General features: G+C 33.7%; 1 long non-coding RNA gene across 1 annotated transcript; it reads right to left on the reverse strand.

Annotated features, from left to right (window-relative positions):
• Positions 1–10,947: 10,947 nt before the first annotated feature.
• Positions 10,948–12,941, reverse strand: LOC128548353 (uncharacterized). Its single transcript, XR_008366966.1, has 3 exons — positions 12,815–12,941; positions 12,104–12,296; positions 10,948–11,180 (listed from the first exon to the last, which is right to left on the reverse strand). It is a non-coding gene; the product is annotated as an uncharacterized LOC128548353 (long non-coding RNA).
• Between the last annotated feature and the right edge of the window lie 393 nt (positions 12,942–13,334).

Consider the following 13,334-nt stretch of genomic DNA (forward strand, 5'->3'; position numbering starts at 1 on the left):
CAAGCTTATGTAAACATTTGTATCCACCTTTACATGACTGTATGCTAAAGTTACTCCTGAGTGATTTCAATATCATAAGTATAGCAAGTACATGATAGTGTAAACCTATTACCCAAAATAAGGTTGTATAAATTTAAGTAGAACGAATACTGTAATTAGCCAAATGCACTAGAGGTCACAATTTTGGCCCAATCTTAATGAAACTTGACCAGAATATTAATCTTGATGATCTTAAGGTCCAGTTTGAATCTGGGTCATGTAGGATCAAAAACTAGGTCACCAGGTCAAATCAAACGAAAAGCTAGTTTACACTGTAGAGTCCACATTTATGACCATATCATAATGAAACTTGGTCAGAATGTTAATCTTGATAATCTTAAGGTCAAGTGTAAATCTGGGTCAGGTGGGGTCAAAAACTAGGTCACTAGATCAGATCAAAGGAAAACCTTGTTAACACTGTAGAGGCCTTATTTAAGACTGTATCTTCATGAAACTTAGTCAGAATGTTAAACTTGATGATCTTTAGGGCAAATTTGAATCTGGGTCATGTCGGGTCAAAAACTAGGTCACCAGGTCAAATCAAAGGAAAAGCTAGTTAACACTTTAGAGGCCACATTTATGACCATATCTTAATGAAACTTTGTCAGAATGTTAATCTTGATGATCTTTAGGTCAAGTTTAAATCTGGGTCAGTTGGGGTCAAAAACTAGGTCACTAGGTCATATCAAAGGAAAAGCTTGTTAACACTCTAGAGGCCACATTTATGACTGTATATTCATGAAAATTAGTCAGAATGTTAAACTTGATGATCTTTAGGTCAAATTCGAATCTGGGTCATGTCGTGTCAAAAACTAGGTCACCAGGTGAGATCAAAGGAATGGCTAGTTAACACTTTTAGAGGCCACATTTATGACCATATCTTAATGAAACTTGGTCAGAATGTTAATCTTAATGATCTTTAGGTCTGTAGATCAGGTGAGCGATACAGGGCCTTCATGGCCCTCTTGTTTAAAACATCATCGTACTGAATGAAACAAAACAGTAACAACATAAACTAATTAAAGAGTATGCTTAACTCTTACCTGACGTATTTGTACAACTCTGAACCAACCCGGGTATTTTTCTTCGTTTATCCTTTCAAGTCTTTAAAGGTAATTTTCAGTATCATACGACGGTAAATTTCTTCGGATGGCAATCGTTAAACCACTGTTTCTTCCACTTTCTTCTATAATGCTGTTCAATGACACAACAGTCCTGTCTTCATCAAATATCCCTAGATCAATTTGTAAAGACGGCGAAATATGTATTTCGAACATTTTACCATAGAACGCTGAATGAGCCCTTTGTCTTGTTTTTCTACTTATATAGGAACACCGGACGTATTCCCGTCTGGTTTGTATCACAGATACAGTGTAGTCGGGTTCGACCTTAAACCAGTACCACGACTGATAAACAATTAACATAAATTAAATAATTTCTCCATGAGCAATTTTTAGCCCACCATCATCAGATAGTGGGCTGTTCAAATCATTCTGCGTCCGTGGTCCGTCGTCCTTCCGTCCGTTAACAATTTCTTAGAAAATTTAGATGATGAGAAGTGTTTTGTTTATAGTGTGCTTGCTTCGATTCACCCGCCTGCGTTTCAACCTGAAATGGTAAATCATTATATACCCTATGAAAATGAATTAAATATGAAGGGTATAACATATCCAGTCACAATCAATCAAATTGATAAGTTTGAAACACAGAATGAAGACATTTCAATTAATGTGTTCACATTGGAAGAAAAAGTAATTTTACCCTTAAATATTACTAAACAAAATAAGAGAATCCATCATATTAACTTGCTTTTATTACAAAATGAAAAAACATCTCATTATTGTCTGATTGAAAATTTAAATAAATTTCTAAGTAGATTAAAATCGCATGCACATAAATATTATGCTTGCAACTACTGTTTACATATGTTTTCCAGTCTTAATTAGATGAACATATTCCATATTGCATGACACATGGATCTCAAAAAGTAGAACTACCGACTGAGCACAGTGCTCTGTTAGAGTTTAAAGATTATGAAAAAAACTTTAAAGGTACCTTTTGTGATATATGCTGATTTTGAAACTTTGAATAGGAAACTAGAGACTCCTGCTATAGATGAAATTCAGACAAGCACCACAGCCACAGCACTATTAACTCCATGTAGTTTCGGTTATAAAGTTGTTAGCATGAATCATCAGTATACCAAATCCACAGTCATTTATCGAGGTCAGGATGCTGTTGAAAAATTAATTGAATGTCTGTTAAAAGAAATGGAGGAAATAGAGCAAATACTACAAAATGTTCAACCATTAGATTTAACTAAAGATGATTATAAACTATTTTATAGGACGGATAGTTGTTGTATTTGTCAAAGGTTATTTAAGCAAAATGAGCAGCGTGCACGTCATCATGATCATTTCACAGGTCAATTTATTGGAGCTGCACACATGAACTGTAATTTACAATGCAAACAAGCTAAATTTATCCCGGTTATATTCCATGGACTTAGAAATTTTGATGCACACTGTTTATGTCAAAGCATAGGTATCTTTAAAAACAGGCAAATAAAATGCATACCACAGAATATGGAGAGATATGTTAGTTTTTCATTAGACAATTTGCGTTTCATTGATAGTTTTCAATTTCTACCATCTTCTCTGGAAACTTTAGTCGAAAATTTGTCAAATGACGGTTAAGAAGAATTTACACATTTGCGTAGCGAGTTTCCTGAGCCAGAGCATGTAAATTTACTTATGAGAAAGGGGGTTTACCCCTATAATTATATGGATGATGAAAGCAGATTTGATGAGAACAAACTACCTCATAAAGATGCTTTTTACAATAACATTAAAAGAGAGTATATTACAAATTCTGATTATATACATGCTCAGAATGTTTTCCAAAATTTACGTTGTCGAAATTCAGGAGATTATCATGACATATATTTAAAAACAGATGTATTACTGCTGGGCGATGTTTTTGAGAAATTTCGAAAAGTTTGCTTGAAACAATGTCAACTAGATCCATGTCACTTCTATACTAGCCTAGGTTTAAGCTGGCAAGCGCTATCAAAAAACACTGATGTTTGTCTTGAACTAATGACAGATATTGATCAAATTCTTTTTATTGAAAAAGGAATTCGTGGGGGTATAAGTCAAATTTCGAACAGATATAAAAAAGCCAATAAAATTTTAGCTGATTATGACCCTAAACAGCCAAATTCTTATCTCTGTTATATTGACTCGAATAATTTATATGGTTGGGGGATGAGTCAGCCATTACCACACGGCTTTTTAGCTCACCTGAGCACTGCTCAGGTGAGTTTTTCTGATCGCTCGATGTCCGGCGTCCGTCGTCTGTCTGTCTGTCGTCTGTCAACATTTAGCTTGTGTATCTGATAGAGGCTGTATTTTTCAGTTAATCTTCATGAATATTGGTCAGAATTATAACCTTGATGAAATCTAGGCCCAGTTCGAAAATGGGTCATCTCGGGTCAAAAACTAGGTCACTAGGTCAAATCAAAGAAAAACCTTGTGTATGTGATAGAGGCTGTATTTTTAATTAATCTTCATGATTATTGGTCAGAATGATAACCTTGATAAAATCTAGGCCGAGTTCGAAAATGGGTCATCTTGGTTCAAAAACTAGGTCACTAGGTCAAATCAAAGAAAAACCTTGTGTATGCGATAGAGGCTGTATTTTTCAATTGATCTTCATGAGTATTTGTCAGAATAATTGCCTTGATGAAATCTAGGCCGAGTTCGAAAATGGGTCATCTCGGGTCAAAAACTAGGTCACTAGGTCAAATCAAAGAAAAACCTTGTGTATGCGATAGACGCTGTATTTTTTCAATTATTCTTCATGAATATTGGTCAGAATGATTGCCTTGATGAAATCTAGGCCGATTTCAAAAATGGGTCATCTCGGGTCAAAAATAGGTCACTAGGTCAAATCAAAGAAAAACCTTGTGTATGCGATAGAGGCGGTATTTTTCAATTGATCTTCATGAAATTTAGTCAGAATGATTGCCTTGATATAAATCTAGGCCGAGTTCGAAAATGGGTCATCTCGAGTCAAAAACTAGGTCACTAGGTCAAATCAAAGAAAAACCTTGTGTATGCGATAGAGGCTGTATTTTTCAATTGATCTTCATGAGTATTGGTCAGAATGATTGCCTTGATGAAATCTAGGCCGAGTTCGAAAATGGGTCATCTCGGGTCAAAAACTAGGTCACTAGGTCAAATCAAAGAAAAATCTTGTGTATGTGATAGAGGCTGTATTTTTCAATTATTCTTCATGAATATTGGTCAGAATGATTGCCTTGATGAAAGCTAGGCCGAGTTCAAAAATAGGTCATCTCGGGTCAAAAACTAGGCCACTAGGTCAAATCAAAGAAAAACCTTGTGTATGCGATAGAGGCAGTATTTTTCAATTGATCTTCATGAATTTTGGTCAGAATGATAACCTTGATGAAATCTAGGCCGAGTTCGAAAATGGGTCATCTGGGGTCAAAAACTAGGTCACTAGGTCAAATCAAGGAAAAACCTTGTGTATGCGATAGAGGCTGTATTTTTCAATTGATCTTCATGAATTTTAGTCAGAATGATTACCTTAATCAAATTTAGACCAAGTTCGAAAATGGGTCATCTGGGTTCAAAAACTAGGTCACTAGGTCAAATCAAAGAAAAACCTTGTGTATGCAATAGAGGCTGTATTTTTCAACTGATCTTCATGAAATTTAGCCAGAATGATTACCTTGATAAAATCTAGGCCGATTTCGAAAATGGGTCATCTGGGGTCAAAAACTAGGTCACTAGGTCAAATCGAAGAAAAACATTGTGTTTGCAATAGAGGATGTATTTTTCAATTGATCTTCGTGAAATTTAGTCAGAGTGATTGCCTTGATAAAATCTAGGTCGAGTTTGAATATGGGTTATCTGATTTCAAAAAATAGGTGACTAGGTCAAATTAAAGAAAAATCTTGTGTATGCGATAGACTGTTTTTTTTTCAATTGATTTTTATGAAATTTGGTCAGGATGATTGCCTTAATGAAATCTAGGTCGAATTTGAATATGGGTCATCTGAGGTCAAAAACTAGGTCAAAAACTAGGTCACTTGGTCAAATCAAAGAAAAAACTTGTGTATGTAATAGAGGCTGTATTTTTCAATTGATCTTCATGAAGTTTGGTCAGAATGATTGCCTTGATAAAATCTAGGTCGATTTTGAACATGGGTTATCTGGGGTCAAAAACTAGGTCATATCTAAGAAAATGCTTGTTTTATCGCAAGAGACCAATTTTTTGGTCCAGACTTAATGAAAATTGGTCAGAATATTTGTTTCCATGAAATCACTAGGTCAAACATGTTTTACACTGTTATGGTGTGTTTCTTAGGTGAGCGACCTAGGGCCATCTTGGCCCTCTTGTTTAAATTCTTAGATTCAGCAGAAATTGAAAAAATAAATTTCCCAACTATTCTGGTTGATAACGCAAAAGGGTATATCTTAGAAGAAATTAACAGCAAAGCCTACATATAAGACCCATCGGATTTTTTTCTGAGGATTTAGTAGCGGTGGAACTACTTCGCGGCAAGGTGACTTTAAATAAGCCTATGTATGTTGGAATGAGTGTGTTTGATCTGAGTAAACTTTTGATGTATGACTTCTATTACAATCATCTTAAGAAACTGTATGGAGAGAGTCTTAATCTTCAATTTTCAGATACAGATTCTTATCTTTTTTACTGTGAAACCGAAAACATTTTTGATGATATGAAAGAACATTCACACTTATTTGATACATCTGATTTTCCAAAAGAACATCCATTACATAGTGATATAAACAAAAAGGTGCTAGGAAAAATGAAATCAGAAACAAATGAAAAATGTATCTCTGAATTTGTTGGATTAAGATCCAAGATGTATGCTTATTCCTGCGATGAACGAGAGGAAAAACGTGCGAAGGGGATCTCAAAAGTAGCAGTCAACAAAGATTTGAGACTTGAAAGTTATAAATATGCATTATTTAACGAAGCACAACTGCCTTCTCAAATGACTCTTATTCGAAGTCATGGACATCAGCTTTATTGTGAAAATATAGTTAAAACTGGGCTGTCTTGTTTTGATGATAAACGCTATTTCCGGGAAGATGGTATTTCCAGTTTTGCCTATGGACATTATAAGCTCAATTAATAACCACTTCTCGTGTACTTATTGACTTAATGTGTAATTATGTATATAAAATGAATAAATGTATTAATTTTTTATCTGTTTATTTTATATGTTTCAATACATTTCATTATCTTGACAGGTTGTCTTCTAATGGCCCCTATAAAAGAAAAAAAATATAGTAATGAATTATTATAAACTTTTTAAAAGATTTCATCCATTTAATTTTATATAGCCTCAACAACATTTAAGTCATTTCACGCGTTGAGTAGTACAACATCATTATTAGAAGGACTTACTTTTTCCATGAGTAATTCTTTGCTGGTATCCCGGTGACGGATATACCTCCTGCCCATTCTGTTGGAAGAATAGAAGTAAATATTTAAATGAAATCTTAAATATAATTCATAATATGTTGTATATTATTTTTAAAGTATTAAAGTCCTATGTATTTAATTATATTATAATTTAATACATTCCCTCATAACAACTTAAATCACCATTAATTAATTCCATCATCGAATCAATAAAATGTAAAAAACAAAGAAAAATATCAAACAGGGTATGCCACGCACCAAAAACTCAGCCTAATGATATTTTTAAAATCCACATTTTACCTAATTTTCATCATCAGTGAGCTCATCTAGTTCAAACACAACTTCCCCCGTATCATGGGGGCTGCTGCCACAAATGCAAACATGGGGCAGAATGCCCCCACTCATGTCTCTTGCAGCAAACATGAAAAAGAGATGAGATCTCCTAGTATCTAAGTCGAGATCGTTAAATTCGGTTAAACAATCCTCCACATATGAATTGAAATGCATGTCCCCGTTAAAAGCACATTTGCTTAACAAGAATCCGTTAAAAGATAAACAATTCGCCTTCATACAAGACATGTTTTGAGATATATAAGTGAGAACTCCACGGATTTTAAAGGGTGGAACAGCCTAACCCGTTTGAGAGAAAGCTTACGATTGGATAGTTGAAAGGCGAGGTGTTCTAACCTGTCAATTTCATAAATGTCAAGCTAGCCATTGGTCAGTGTAGTAAAATATGGTTAACTTAACATAATACATACCCGCTGGCTGAAATGGATCAACTGGAAGAGGAAATTATTATAATGATTATAACTTTAATTAGATCATATAAAAAGCTTAATCATGCACAAGAATGGCAACAATTTATCATTCATGAATGGTGATAATTTAGGATTCTACATCTCAACACAGAAAAAATAATTAAAGCTGTTAGCATTATTTTTAGCATTTATGCATTTTCATTATAATTAAGAGAATTGTGTTTAATTATTTCTGAAATATTAACACAAAAATAATTACACTATCATTCCATGATTGATCATGTGTTTGGAATTGGTCTTGTTGTTGCAATTCCTGATATTGCAACTGCTCCTCCAATTGTTGGTGTTGTTGAAACTGCTCCTGTTGCTGCTGATAATGCTCCTGTTGTTGATACTGTTGTGCTTGTAGATGATTTACCTGTTAAACAATATTGACTTTTTATATACCCTTTATGTCATGAGAACCCACCCGGTTATCTCAGTAGGTAGAGCGTTTAGTCTGTGGATCACAGGGTTGTGAGTTCAATCCTGGGTGGTGCATGGTCTCCATGAAGATTTGATGAGGAATATTAAATTTCAAGTTATTCATATTCCACCTCTGATTCATGCGGGAAAGTTGACAGTTACTTGCAGAGAACAGGTCAGTACTGGTAAAGAATCTTGTAACGCTGGTTAGGTTAACTGTCTACCACTATATGACGGAAATACTATCGAAACGACGTTAAACCCAGCAAAAACAAAACAAAATTTATAACATGAGCTTATTCAATACCATTAATTCATATAATAATAATAATAATAATATGTATAAACAGTGTATAAACAACTTACTTGCTGGAAGCTTATATCATAGGCTTGGGCCTCCTGGACAAGCTTATTCAATGAAAGTGCCTCCTCTATAGTCAAACTTACACTTTTAGATTTCGTGAAATCGAATTTCCCTTCGTGATAGCATTTTGACATATCACTAATATGGATGTAAGTCTTCCCATTGAAGTAGTTAACAGATATTTCTTTCATTTTCCCAAACCTAGCCTTAGCTTTTTTAATATATCCCATATGGTCATTTATTTCCTCAAAGCCAGATGCCATTAATGGTTGTTAGAACTTTCCCCTATAATCCATCTAAAACAAACCAGCTTAATCTAAATTTAAAAAACAACAACCATAAGTAAGTTTAATATTTATTTATTCTAACTAATAACAAAGAAATCAACTTTTCAAACAACTTTTAAATTAAAACAATAAAAAAAAACTTTTAAATTTAAAACAATAAAAACAAGATACATAGTTAAATTTTAACCCATAGCACACCTGATAAATTGTCATCTGCTTCATTTTAAACTCCACATATGGAAAGAAATATTAACTAGATGCTTAACAGCTCTAATCCAGACCGGACACCAAGTAAAATCAAGTTCCTTTTCTATCAGAAAGGTTTACTGTCTATGGTCAGTGGGTTAATGTTAACAAATTTAAATGATATTAAACAAGCATTTTAACAATCTTTAAGCAATATAAATCACAGTTCACATAGCATTTGACACTGTAAACGAGGCACTTGCTGCACTTTGCATAAAAAGAGGTAGTTATTCTGGACATTAAATAAAATATTGAATACACTGCAAACACACCACTTGTTATACTTCATATAAAATATGTCTCATAATACAGGTAGTTATTCCAGTAATTAAAATATTGATAATGCATGTACTAACAATTACCTTGTTTTTTTTTCCAGACTACTAACATTAAATGATATTAAACAAGCAATTTAACAATCTTTGAACAATATAAATAACAATCTTTGAACAATATAAATAAAAGTTTACATAGCATTTGGCACTAGAGTTATTTTAACAAATTTAAAAGTATACATAGCATTTGGCAGCACTATAGACTAAAACATTATTCTTTCTTAACCTTGACTGACTGACAGACTGACACACTCATCTGGTAGTCTCTTGTATCTTTCTTAAAGAATGGTCATTGCATATATGGTATGTGATGGATGAGACTGTAATGATTTTGAAAAGCAACACCAAAATGAACTTGATCAATAAATGCGATAACAGGTATTGGTGGTTGCAAAAAGAGCTTAATGATATGCAACAACATGAATAAAATTAAATGTAGTTTAACTATCAAAACTTTACCGGTTAATCCAATATAAGACAGTCTTTCACTAAACAGATTTAATCAACCATAGGCTAGTTTGTAAAGCTAGTCAAATCAACCTAAATTTAACCAAGACATATTATCCGTTTGAGGTAGTTATACATGTAAAATAAGTGTAAAATATGTGAACAGTCATGACAAAAATGGTCTCAAATGAGGTATGATGCCAGTGAAAGTAACTTTTAAGTATATTCTAGTACATAAGACTATTCTATAACTATATTAATACCAGGACATATTTGTAACAGTTTTACTGCTGTACAATGAGCAACCTCACAAATCTGCATAACAAAAAGAGTCCAAAAAGCATAAATGGATTAATGTTATACAATATTTGGAATGTACCTTATGATGTCTCACTACTAACAACATTTAAGCAATCATAATATATAAAGCATTTGGCACTAGAAACAAGGCACTTGCTGTACTTTGTATAAAAGAGGTAGTTATTCTAGACATTAAATAAAATATTGAATACACTGCAAACAAAACACTTGTTATACTTCATATAAAATATGTCTCATAAAAGAGGTAGTTATTCCAGAAATTAAAATATTGATAATGCATGTACTAACAATTACCCTGTTTTAACATTAAACAAGCAATTTAACAATCTTTGAGCAATATAAATCACAATTTACATAGCATTTGGCACTACAAACAAGACACTTGCTATACTTTGTATAAAATATGTTTCATAAAAGAGGTTTGTTTGTTTGTTTTGGGTTTAACGCCGTTTTTCAACAGTATTTCAGTCATGTAAGGGCGGGCAGTTAACCTAACCAGTGTTCCTGGATTCTGTACCAGTACAAACCTATTCTCTGCAAGTAACTGCCAACTTCCCCACATGAATCAGAGGTGGAGGACTAATGATTTCAGACACAATGTCGTTTATCAAATAGTCACATAGAACATACGCCCCGCCCGAGGATCGAACTTGCGACCCCGCGATCCGTAGACCGACGCTCTACCTACTGAGCTAAGCGGGCGGGTCTTCATAAAAGAGGTAGTTATTCTAGACATTAGAATATTGAATACACTACAAACAAAACACTTGTCAATAAATTGGGGGGTTATAATATATCCCTTACAGTCTTCATTAAAATTTCAATTTAAAATTCTCTGGTCTAATGCATACTGTAGTATATCTATAATGAAATCGCACATTAGCAGTACATGTATATAAACTTCCCTGCTTTAATGTATAGTGTAATATATCTATAATGAAATCTCGCATGTACAACAAAGTGTCCTCATGAAATACTAACCTAAATAAATTTTTAATGAGAATGTCATTAAAAGTAAAACTTGTACTATCATGCACCACTTTCCTGACATAGATAAAATACCTATCAGACTCTATCAGACAAAATAAATATTGATAATGGTATTCTAACATTTAAATTATTTCCTTCACAATCTTTATGCCTGAGCATAAGTACAACCATTTCACAGAAAAACAAAGTAACTTTTTAAACTGCTCAAACCTAACACATTCAAAAAGATGAACAATATTCAAAATGAGAATGCTATAATACTTCCAAGCTGTAAATAATTTATAACGTTTCAAATAAACAGACAGATGTTGTTGTTATAATCAATTTAAAGTTTTTCTCCATTCCCATGTATAAAAAGCTCAGTATTCTACTTTAACTATATTGCAATCTAATGGGTTGACGTCTGTTCCTGGCGGGGTATCTTCTTAAAGTTATACCATGTCTGTGAGAAAGAATAACAACCTTTCCTATTACATAATCGTGAAACTGGACAAGTTTTTCAATGATGATGTCTGTTAACTGATTTAAAATGAATGAGATGGCAGTGATGAGAGCTGATCCCAGCAGGAATAGTGCATAATCTACAAAAAAATAAACAAATCAGTGGTCAGTCTAACAAAGATTCTAATCATTTTTACGTGAAAGAGTGGATGCATCAAACAAAACAACTGAGCTGTCACTTGAAGCAATTGGCAATTGTTGCAAATCTGACAATTCAACATCTCTAGATGTAGGGATCCTTGTTCTTTGCCGAAAGCTATTTCTACATCTTTTTCTACAGACGATGATGATTATGAATATGAATAAGATGAGAAGCATGACACCGCCAGGCAAAACTGTGATGATGATACTATCATCTAATAAAAAGACAACTAATATCTATTTTAATTATCAAGGAATGTCATTCAATTTTTTTTACAAGGGGTAGAATCTTATTAACAAATATTACATATTAACAAATACTACATAAATCTGACAACTCTTCATAATGTCAACTCCTAAAGATGTGAATTTGACTTTTAGAATCTAGTAAAAGCCCTCATATTTACATAAAACTTTTTGATACTGAAAATATATTTCATACACTAGTTATATCTTGCATTTGGTAGTAGGTTGTACCCTTTGGGGAGTACTTTTGTTTTCTTTTAACACAAATGCAGGAATACCTTTTAAATAAGACAAAGACGATCAAACACATAAGTATTATAATGTCAGATGATGCTGTGGCTATTAAGTTCCAAGAAAATGTAAAACTAGTCCGCAACTTTGCTATTTCTGTGGTATCATTACTCAACATAGTTACAGTGAAAATATCCGTCGTGCTATAGACCAATGGTATAGTAATATTAAACGCCTCATTAATACCTGTTGTCGAATCATCAGATTTTAAGAAACTGAATGTGGAATCTGCATGCTTTGAGGATCTGAATGTGGAGTCTGTAGATACAGGACCATACACAGAAGATGTCATAGATTCAGAGGTTGTTTTCCGAGCTGTTGAGGAGATTGTAATGCTTTTAGTGGTTGTAGAGGTCGTCATAGGGAAAGAACTCCTGTGCTGCAATAAAGTGATTACTTATTAATAATAGAGAAAAAGTTTTCGACAACTCTTCGATATTTCAATGGGAGAAAGGAATCACTATCTATAGTATCTTCCGAGTTTACTATTAAAAGTTTTTTTGATCTATGCTTCTAAGAGATCTTTTAACAAATTGTGGAACCTTCATGGTCGAGTGGTTAAGTTTGCTAACTTCGAATCACTTGCCCCTCGTTGATATGGGTTTGAATCATACTCGGACGTTGAATTCTGCATGTGAGGAAGCCGTCCAACTGGCTTATGGAGGGTCGGTGGTTCTATCCAAGTGCCTGCTCATGAAGAAATAATGCACGGAGAGGCACCTGGGGTCTTCCTCCACCATTAAAGCTGGAAAGTCGTCATATGATCTATAATTATGTAGATGTGATGTTAAACACACCACAATTTGATAAATTGTATTATCTTATATCTCCAGTTCAAACCCACAATTTCAAATATTTGCATTTATAAGAACCATCGATAGAACACATTTTACTAACCATACATATCACTCTTTTTGCGGCTTGGCCTAAGTCAAGTTCCACAGCTTCCTCATTGCCCCATATCTGAGCACAGCTGACCACGCCTCTCCTAATTTCAATAATCTGTACAGCGGGTAAATTGCTCAGATCCACCGTTCCAACCAATCTTTCAAACTGAATTCTAAGTATATCAGATCCATCCCTATAAATACTCATAGGATCCCTCCTCTTGCACCCTACTGCAGTCCAACATCACGCCAAGTGCGTTCTCACACACCCTATCCATACGTATTATGCTTGAACTCACCCCCGTGAGTAATATGATCATCAGAAATATCTTCATTATGAATTTGGTTGCAAGTAATGTTATAAAATTGAAGAATTTTGGTTTATGAATTGAAACGTAGAAGCACTATTTTGGTTTCATAAGAAGTCAATGTCGTTTTACTTTTAATGAACCCAAAGATTGGAAAACACCATCAATTCAGAGGCGACTAGCACCAACTCTTGGATGCTTTTACTATATATAGCACTATCG

The sequence above is a fragment of the Mercenaria mercenaria genome, chromosome 14 (genome assembly GCF_021730395.1).
Source record: "Mercenaria mercenaria strain notata chromosome 14, MADL_Memer_1, whole genome shotgun sequence".
Classification (NCBI taxonomy): Eukaryota; Metazoa; Mollusca; class Bivalvia; order Venerida; family Veneridae; genus Mercenaria; species Mercenaria mercenaria.